This window comes from Fundulus heteroclitus, chromosome 16 (genome assembly GCF_011125445.2).
Source record: "Fundulus heteroclitus isolate FHET01 chromosome 16, MU-UCD_Fhet_4.1, whole genome shotgun sequence".
NCBI classification, from domain to species: domain Eukaryota; kingdom Metazoa; phylum Chordata; class Actinopteri; order Cyprinodontiformes; family Fundulidae; genus Fundulus; species Fundulus heteroclitus.
Genome location: NC_046376.1, coordinates 13,213,495 through 13,224,303, shown reverse-complemented (window position 1 = coordinate 13,224,303; position 10,809 = coordinate 13,213,495).

Sequence of the window (10,809 nt, the reverse complement as noted above, 5' to 3'; positions counted from 1 at the left end):
TTTTTTCAGGAACAGGTTCTGCTTAAGACAATTCTTTTAAATGGTCAAAAAAATTGTCTACTGTGATGTTATTTCAGAGACTTTTGGTTCTCCATCGGCTATTGACATGTTTTAATTTTTTCTGTCATTTGATAATTGAAGTTTCACTTGAGCTAACTAAGACACACTCACACAGCCGCACGCAAGCATGCATCCAGTTGTTCACACGTTACTTTGTTCCACATTTTGTTACAGCCTCATACTAAAATTCATAGATATATTTCCCCACACAATACTTTATAATGACAAAATGTAAAAAAAAAAAAAGGGTACTTGAAATGTTTGCCAATTTGTTTAAAACAACAACATGTAGAAGTATTCAGTGTTTGCCATGCCACTCAAAATTGTTTTGTGTTTGCTGTATTTTTCTTTATTTATTTCAAACAGCCTTTCTCTACTTTGCCATTAAGGCATAGAGTTGAGATTAATGAGGGAAAACATAAGTGTAATCTATTTTTGGAAAAAAGGCTGTAGCACAACAAAATGAGGAGAAAGTACGAGAGCTGTGAACACTTGCCAGATACACTGTACATTTGTAGGCGTGCGTCAAAGTGATCCTTTGGTCAACTCAGTTGAACATGTAAAGCATGCATTCAGTTCATACAAAACACCAAGTGTAGCATCCTAAGATGATTTCTGGATAGAGAATTCATTAATACAAAAAGTGATTCAAAGCATGTTTTTGTCACTGCTAGTATAAGATGAGAGCATAATTCATAAATGAATGCTAACTGGGAAGGATTGCTGCAAAGTCAATGACACAAAATGCAATTGACAGTCTACATGATCATTCAAGAGGAGTGAATGCTGAAAGTCAATGACAATGCAATCCTTAGAACATCCTTTAACCAATCTGTCTGTATGATTCAACTGAATTGATTTTGTAAAGAGCCATGAGATGAAGTGTTGTGAATTGGCGTTATATAAATAAGTGGAAATGAATCTAAATTGAATAAAATTAGGTTAAAATTTGGTGATCCTGTTTAAATGGAAAAAAATCACGGGAGGGGAAAACAGGAGGTCTAGAAAAAGATGTATTTGCATCCCTCCCTCCAATAAATCATTAGAGGACTCTGTATTTCTTACAGAAAAACAACAAAAACAAAACAAAAATGCAAAAAATAAGAAAATCTGTCATCCATTCTATCAAAAAGTGCAATGTGAGGAGCAGTGTATATAAAGCCCAACCTGACCTTCAGTAGGTAGCTACTTAAAACAAAAGAAATGCCACACATTTTATTTACGTCCACTTCTCCATCGAATGAAACACACTAATATTTGGAATTGGGCCGCCTTTTGTTCTTCTAATTACGTGGTTGAATCTTGTGACAGACTGCATTGTTATTCAATTGAAATCTAAACTAGTAAAATAGCCTAGTTGTTATGGGACGGATTGGAGTTTCTGTTCATAGTAACACATTTTTCTTTAGTATTTAACCCCAATAGCTTTTCAAAAACTTTTAAGAGTCTGAAATGGGAGCGAGTGGCCGAGCATTGCATTGCGACTGAGCGCCGCTTGGTGTGTGAGTGAGCTGAGACTGAGAGGAGAAAAATGAGAGAGCAGAGCAAGTGACAACAGCTAGAGAAAGAAAGGGAGCGAAAAACAGCAAAAGCACACAAATTTGGTGATAAATGTTATGAGAGAATTTACTCCTGTCACAAACCTTGTCTTTTACTCTCACTACTTTTAATATACACTCTTTTAAAATCATGGAATGAAAATAATATATTTTTCCTAGAAAAACTCTGGTGCTTAGAGGGTTAAGGCGAGGGTCGGCCATTTTTCTGGAAGTTTCCCCAAGTCCATTTTCGAATAACTGCACATGCACACGACCATTATACCTTACTCTTCCGCTCTTCAGGGGGATCGTGTGAAAAAAAACTCCCAAATCCACTCTGGTCTTGTGTCTTTCTACTGAGGCCTTCCTCTTCTCCTCATAAACATGAATGCAGTTTGCTTCTTGCGACTCTCAGCCATGTTCAAAGTCTACGGTGAGAGAAGCGGAGCTACAATGAACGGCTAACCTACCCGTCAAGCTAACCGGATACAGAAGCACTAGAAGTGCGCAGCTAGCAAGCATAAACTAGGAAGGGAAGAGCACGGACACAGGCGTTATGTGAACGTGTCAGAATGACAGGCATGAGGGACGGAGATGAGAGAGAGCAAGAACAAAACTATGACAAATCCCTGCTCTTCGGACCAAACGAGAGAGATTAGTTAGAGATTTTACATGTCTGCAGCTCCCACAGAGAAATATTTTTCACCCCCTTTTTGTGAATACATAATATATTAACTACTTTCAGGATGGAAGGACGATATTACCCAGTATAACAAAAAGTGTTGCTGAACAGGATTACCAACTATAGCTTTAAATTTAAGCTATGGCACTTACTCCCCTACTTTCCAAGTTCATTTGGTATTTCTTATTATTAGTAAAATAGCTGCCAATATGTTATCTTGCTTATAATATTTTAAATAATCAAGACTTAATTCATACAAAATGACAAATACTGTGTTAAAACATTTTAACCAAGTCTCTGGAAGCCTTCTGCATTAAGTCCTGTTAGATAAGTATCAGCTTCATTAACGTCTGCGGATAATATTTCAGATTATTTGCGGATAATAGGTCAGAAGAGAGGGGCTGAAGTGCTCATGAGTAGTTTCCTCATGGTGTTTTTAAGCAAAGCAACAGAGAGAAGAAGTGGATGTAGGGTGTGGGGGGGGGGGGGGGGGGGGGCTGTCAGACAGGTTCCCAGAGTCACAGGTAAATTAAAGTTTGATGAACTTGAGTGGAGAAATGTCCTTGTTTATTTAGATATGTACTTAAGTAATGCCAGCAGTGTTGCTGTTGTGTTGAGGCAGTCATGATTTGTGTAAAAAAAAACAGACTCATTAGTTATGTTGAGAGACACCCCAACAAATCAATGAGGAATTGTATTGCTTGATTTAGTGGAGTTCTTTATTGAATTTAAACTTATATTTATTGGGAGATTTATATTGTTCTAAAAGTGTTCTTACAGAGATGTAATGACCACAGCAATTTACGTAACTCGAACTAAAATTTAAACCATCTTTATCACTGTACCCAACAAGCCTTTTAATGAGAAAAAAACACCCATATTTGATGTTTACTGTCACCTTTTGGACATTATTAGTAAAGCAGGTTGAACACATTTAAGAACCTTTATATATGGGACATAGTACTGACAAGGGACACTACTGTAATAAAAATTATTACCAGTAATATGATTATGAAATAATTTACCATTCTATTTCAACCCAGTTAATTACCAATCATTCGGTATAATGTGTACAGTACTGATAAGGCTCCATCTGTACATTTCATAATAGTACAATTGGCATCCATAAAATTGCTCTTGAGAAATCCCCAAGGCTACTGACCCCAATGAAAACAATGAAAATTAATTTTTGCTCTTGTCTGTTTTGTTTCCTAATGATTTATACTGTATTATACAGGGAGCTATTGGTTGACTAAAAATTTGCTATTCATTTCTTCAGCGATCATGCTGGCCGGGCATTGACTAAGAACATGCTTGTGAGATCAGATTTGTGCATAAAAAAATTGACATTTTCACAACAATCTGAAAAAAGAATGTGAGGCATCTTTAATTTAAATTTTTAGGTGAGAAATATGATCAGAAACACAAATAAATCACTGATTATTCAGACGTCCATCTTTGTGGGAGCCACCCTTTCCTAAATTCATCTTTGATCAGTAGACAGCTCTAAAGCTTCGGCTCATCTTAGAAATATTGGCACAGCCTTTTCTGTGCTTTCTGTACACACCTGTCAGATGTTAATATCTAGCTTATTTACCTTTAATGAACAGCCAACATACTCGCCCCCTGTTGGTTGCAACACCTGCACATCAGCATGAAAGAAACATGCATCCAGGTGTGGTTAATGCTCCTATCCTTACACTTTTAGATAAAGCACTGTAGACGGGGTCCAACAGGCTCCGTATATTATAGATAGCATCATTGCTGTCTCATACGTTGGTCCTGAAGCCTTGACTGGGAATTATATGCATTATGCATGGTTTTAACTGTTGAAGAAGAGCACTCTGAAATGTTATGCTCATGGACTGACCCCTAACAACCTTGTTGATGTGACGCTGCACATTTCAAAAAATGTCTAAATCACAGTTCTAAATTTACCGCCACAGAGATAGATTTTACAGGATTTTTTATTACATAAGGAGTTGTGATTTTAAATATTTATTCCATAAAATACCTTCAGCCAGTTCTCTGGACTACTTTTGCTACATACTCAGACATAGGTTTGATATTTTAAGGCAAGATGTCCAGTGCAAAAACCATTGTCGTTTTCCATGTTATTTGGATGATCATTTAACAATTTTTGTTTCTGCTTTTTTGTTGTTTTTGTGTTTTTCAATGTTTTTTTTTTAAGTATTACATTCTAAAATTGTGATGTCTATGCACATTACTGCCATTGTTTTTATGTTTAAGTTGACCTTTTAAACATGTATTTTTCTTATTGCGCACTACCTTTAACGCTGTGTGACAAATATAAAGGTTAGGATGGTAGGCAACTTTTGGTAGACTACACTTCTCCGGAGCTAGAGCTCCTACCACACGCACACGCATGCGTGCACAACTACACACACCCACACAGACCTCTGTATAATATAGTCACAACATTAACACTGCCACGCTTTTCTCTGTTTGCTCCTACCGCTGCACATGATTCCTTTTGTCAGCTCGGGCTGCGGCTGAGGATGAAGCCTCTCCCAGTTGTCCCTGGATGGTCGGAAGCTGCCAGCCCAGGTGTACTCTGCAGTCACTCCTTGAGCTGTGGATGCTGGCTGAACAGAGCTGGCCAGACTCTTATCTGCAGGCCCACACCGAGTCAGTGTTACAGAGTGACCGCAGCTCCCCGCTCCACTGGCCCACCGCTTGTTTAACGCTGCTGCATATTTCCAAAGTCAACCCCCCTTAAACTTTAGATACTACTTTTTCTGGCTTGGAGTGATCACATCTGCCGGCATCGCAGGCAACTATTTGTAGACCCTTGATCAGAGCATGTGCATTCTGCAAGTGGGCAAAGAAAGGATGCAGTGCAGTAAATGTTTCACACTTTCTCCATTTCCTCGTTCCTCGCAGTCAAAGCACCACACTGTCTTCAAATGTTGTGGTCTGGATCTCCGGAGAACTCGCTGTAAAGACAGATAAAAAAGCACAAACAAACACCCAGCATTCCTTTTTTTTCTCCCCCCTCCTTTTACTCAGCAAGCTGAGTGCATTAGTGACCTTTTAAAGTGCAGCCTCCCTAGTGCACACATCCCAAAGAAGAACCAACTACTAATAGGGCTAAAAAGCTGACACACTTTAAACAAAGATCAAACCATTTCTTTGCTATGAGAAAGCACTTGCTGCATTAATGGTATTCGGTTATACAGACTAGACTAACAGACATATTAGCAGGCAAACATAGGCCAATTGTGTGAAAGAATAATGGCTTTCTTTAACGCGCATCTCAGAGTGCCGCATTCATATCTGTTTGGCAATGCTCACAATGCCGTTGTCCCATTTCATCATCTGCCGCCGCTTGCATTAATGCCCTTCATATTTCATTTGTTGTACAATTGGGAAATAAAACGTAGATAGTGAAAAATAACAGTTTCACAGAAGGAAAAAGAAAAAGAAAAAAAAAAAGAGAGGCTGTTAGCGCAAGCAGTCTGAAACAGAATAAATTCACAGCTTGGTGAGAGGAAAAGACATGCCTGCAAAGTAAATTCATAATATCCAACTCACAGTATTGGATCTTATTTGCCGTCTTCATCTAACGAAATGACCTTACCGGGTGAAACCGTGGGAAGCAGTAAGCTCACACCATATGACTCTAATTGCAGTGAGTCTATGTGTGTGCGTGCATGCGTGCGAGCGAGCGAGCTAGCTCGCTGGTGTGGATGGAGAGCCGTTGTGTTTGCGTGAGCGGACATCAGACGGAGCTGCAAGGCTTGCAGCGGGGAAAGGATGAGCACAGAAATGCAGAGGGCATAAGTCAAAAAGAAATTATTACCCTCCACATTACTCCCACTTGAGCCAGATAGGCCGTTACATTTCCTGGTAACAGATATCAGCATACAGATAAAACAGATCCGCACACGTCAGAAGCAGTCACTGTACCTTCGTGAATCATGACAATATGGACAACGTACAGAAATCGGTGAAGACAAGTCGTAAAGATAACGCAACAAGAAAAGAAGTCGAGCTAACTATTTCCAGGAAACACCGGGTTCTTGCATAACTTTGAGCAGTCTGCTTCTACAGAATAATACCCCCCCCCCCCCCCCCAAATTTAGCTCAGTTTGCTCTCTCCTGCTGCTTTTTGCCGTCTGATGGATGTGTGGTGCGCCAGTCATGCCGCCTCGTGTCACCTGTGCTGCAGTTGCTTGGGGCAGGAAGACAAGGGGGGGGGGGGAGCCATGGGAGGTCTGGAGGAGGCCAGAGTGGGGGAGAAATAGACATCTGTGATTAACACATACAGACACGTGTCAGCGTGGAGCATTCGCTGGGAGGTGCGCTGGGAAACGCTCACACACAACCTGCCACGGATGGCACAACTTTGTCTCAGGGAAGACACAGACGAAAGAATGAGGGATCTGAATGGGGCCTGCGATGAACCCACCAGCAAGAATGCAAACCTATCTCCTTTTGATCTTTCCAAATATAGAAGCAACATTTAAATGAGGAATTGGAGGGTCCCTTGGAATTAGCAATCCTTTTGCTAACTCCAACAGTCATTTGGTCACACAGGTGATTAACGTATGTTCAGTCAGTCCTGTTTAAGCTAAATAGAAATCCCAGAACTAAGGCTAAATGGATGGAGCCAATACAAAGGATGAAATGGGAACTTTTCCAATACTTTTCCGCGTTTTGTGAACATGCCGAAGAGTATTCTGAAGTCATCATAATCTTAGTTCATTTCTATCTTTCCATCCATTATCTTTTGCTTTTCTAAGTTTTACAGAGGGGTAACAGTTCTAGGAAACCCAGACATCCCTTTCTACAGTGACACCACAAGCTCATTCTTGAGGATCGCAATTCTTTTCCAGGCCAGAAGGGATTTGTGGTCCCTTCTAGCAAATTCGGAGTCTCCTCCCAGTGGCACGTTCCTGCAAAAAAACTCTAAAGGGAGTTAACAAGAAAGCATCCTAATCAGATCCCCTAACCCAGGGGCATCCACATTTGTATAATCTGATTGAAATTGACTTTGGAAAGTGCCTTGAGATGACATGTTTCATGAATTGGCGCTCTATAAATAAAATTGAATTGAATTTAATTGAATTTTTGTCCCAAACTTATTGTGTGAAAAGTAATCGAAGACCAAAAAAAAAAAAAAAAAAAAATCATCTTCAAAAAGTTACAATTACATTACAATCATGTAGTGACTCTGTTTACCTGCTCCACATAATGTGAGTGTGCAATATTTGAATTAAACATGTTTTCTGTGGGAAAGGGATGTGTAAATTCTTGTAGAGACATATCATAACAAAGGGGTTTGCACATCTGCCCTACGAAAAGAATAATTCACTGGGCTCAACTGAAAAATATTGAAAAACATCTCTATCTTCAGCTATAAAGACAAGAACTGGGTCGCTCTCTTTTTGAAAACGTTTACTTTATTTGAGCAATCTTAATACATTTATAAAAAGCAGATTTTGGTGCACTAAAGTCTGTATTTAAGTAAGTCATTGAACAGATATGGTCCTATTTACTAGGAACTTAAAAACTGTAGTTATTAAGAGACAAATACTTTGTTTTGTACCAAACATTTATAATATTAAGTACATCTGCATCAACCACCTGTGCTGGTGGGCAAAATCATTCTTGAATTACAATTTGCAGCACAAAATCACTCCAGGGGCCCAAAATGCTGCCTGAACCATGCTTTGGACACCACAGCCCTAACTTCTCCAACAAATGCCTGGTTCACATGGCAAGATTTTAAAAAGGTCAAGTGATTTGCTGAGAGCTGAGAGACTGCTGAGAGACCTCACACATGACAGTAGAAAACCGTAGGGATAACAGGTTTGCTTGTACAGTGTGTAGTGTCCGGGCTAATGACAAGCACAACACACACAAACAGATTTCATTCAGGAATGTTCAGACGTCAGACAGGGAATCTCGCAAAACCTCTCACGATCAAATGTGAGTTCAGAGCAAATAAACATGCCTGACGAGGAAGAAAACTGGCGATAGCGTATGATTAAAAACATCACAAAAAGAAAAGGCGTTGGTTAAAAGACTGGAGACAGCACGGACACACTTTGTGTTTGCCATATTAAGATATGGAGGTAAGCTGCATTGTTTTTTTTCCTCTGGGTTTCCATCATCTCGTTTTATGACTGCTACACGTCACATTCAACAGGCAGCGTGCTCATTGGTCCTCGGGGAACACCACACATGCTAGAATGAAGGGCCAAGACGATTCAACATGTTGAATATCCCTGATCTGAGGTCAGAGCGGATCACTCTTAACACACCACACACAGCAGGAATATATCATAAGATTATCTTAATATCAAGATAAAGAGGACATCCTTAAGGTTGTTGGAAGGGGACGATTGGGGCAGAGATCAGGTTAATTATCATGCCCTGTGAGCCTGGCATAAGTCTTTAGATACATAGAAGCGGTGACTTTACTTTGAGCTCTCTCTGGATTATATCAATCTTCACTTTCTCAATGGAGAAAGCTAATTTCAGCACCTTGCATTGCATAATCACAGGACAGTGAGAAGTGCAGCTCTTGTTGAATTGAGTCTGGTTGAACTTAGTTTTGTGCTGATATTTTGGACACATCTCTTGTTCTGGGCAGGCAAGGACTAGACAGCATTAAAAGCTACCCCAGTGCCCTGTACTCCCACAGCACCAACCATAAATTACCTTGAAGGACACATTTGTAAACCTTCCCCAGAACCAACAACACACATGTGAACTGGACAACCATTCTTCCAGGAAGCCCTCAGAAATTCTTTGAGGGGAAAGATGCATTTCTCTGGGATATAAACATGCTGTCCAGGAAATAAATATGCTGAGAGACTCTTCTTTTAGCCAGTCTTAAAAATGGGAGGAGAAAGAAAATCACACCATACAAATATGAGAAATGTGTGTTGCTCTTAAAGACTTTTGGGAATGGTTACTGCCATCTTGCTGTACATCTGAGCAACCCCACATCTAATACAGTAGGTCTGTTAGAAGAGAATAAATTATGATGATAATAGTCCGTCAATATCAATATTTCTAGTCCAGAAAATTGTTCAGGAGTTTATCCAGTTTATTTATTAAACTTTTCACCAAAGACGGCACCTGTTTTTTTTTGGGGGGTGGAGATATAGTTGTAGGAGCTCTAGACTTTAATCAAGTTTAATGCCATAATTGATCAGTTTCATTAAAACTGTACCTTCAAGACTAATCGAGGGTTTTCACACCCCTAGAGTGTCTATAGTGTGGGTAGTTATTTGAGTTAGGTGAGGTTTGAACAAAAAAAGTTTATGAATTTATCAGACTACCACATAGCAATAACATGCACATGGGTGGATGCAAAATCCGAATTCAATTCAATTCAGTTTATTTATATAGCGCCAATTCACAACACATCATCTCAAACCATTTTATAGAGTCAATTCGTAGTTGTTCTAATACTTTGGAAATGGCTGAGAGTCGCATGAAGTGAAGCGCGTACAGCTTTATGAGAAGAAGAGGAAGGCCTCAGTAGAAAGAAATAAGACCAGAGTACATTTGGGAGATTTTTTTCACCCGATCCCCCTGTGGAGCAGAGGACCAGGTAAGACGGTCTCGCGCATGCGCTGTTATTCACAAAGGGACTTGTGGAAGCTTTCAGAAAAATTGCAGACTCTAGCTTTAAATAAAGTGCATTCAGCTTTTTTCATAAGAATCTAGTAATTTCAATTAGTATAGTCACCAATTGATCAGTTAATTAAAAAAATAGTCAACAGATTCACTGACAAAGGACAAACGTTGATTGTTGAATAATTGTGCATAACTTCTTCTCTAGCTACTAACTTTGGAAAAACAAAACAAAACCAAATATGTCAGATTTCCAATAAGAAATACACGTTCTACAGTATTGTAAACCCAATCAGAATGTGACAAGTGTTTCCATTTTGCGGCGTTATTGCCAAATCTTCTCCTAAAAGTAAGAAAGAAAAAGTTTTGATGTCATTTTCTATCTTGTGCCCTAATTTTTAAGCCTGAACGTAAAACGACCATTCCCTTCCTTCTGCTTCAAAAAATACTTGTTAAAGTATCCCTCCTGTGATTAGGAGACGCCCGTACTGGTTTTATTTGAGGTAATAACAAAGCTCCTCTGTGTTATAATACCTTTAGGCATCTGTATTGGCCGTTAACAGGATGCCTCTATTGGTTATATTAAATCGCATGATCACATTAAAGTCAAATTACCTGCAAAGTGTGGATAAAGTGATCCCTGATTCTCCATCGGGGAGGGACCACTAATATAGAATGAATATATGGCATCAAATGTTGAGGGGATAGCCTTGTTAACTGACTGCATTAACCTGGTGACCGGCTGGAGGAGGTAATGAGCCCTCGCAAGGTGAAGTGGACCGTGAGGGAGGCCAGAGGGCAAACGGTGAGGAGGAGAAATATACCAACACCAACGTCGGCAACCGTTTTCTGGCTTCAAACTTCTTGTGCTGATCTTGATGTAAACTTGAATCATTAAGAGGACGCTTTGTCTCA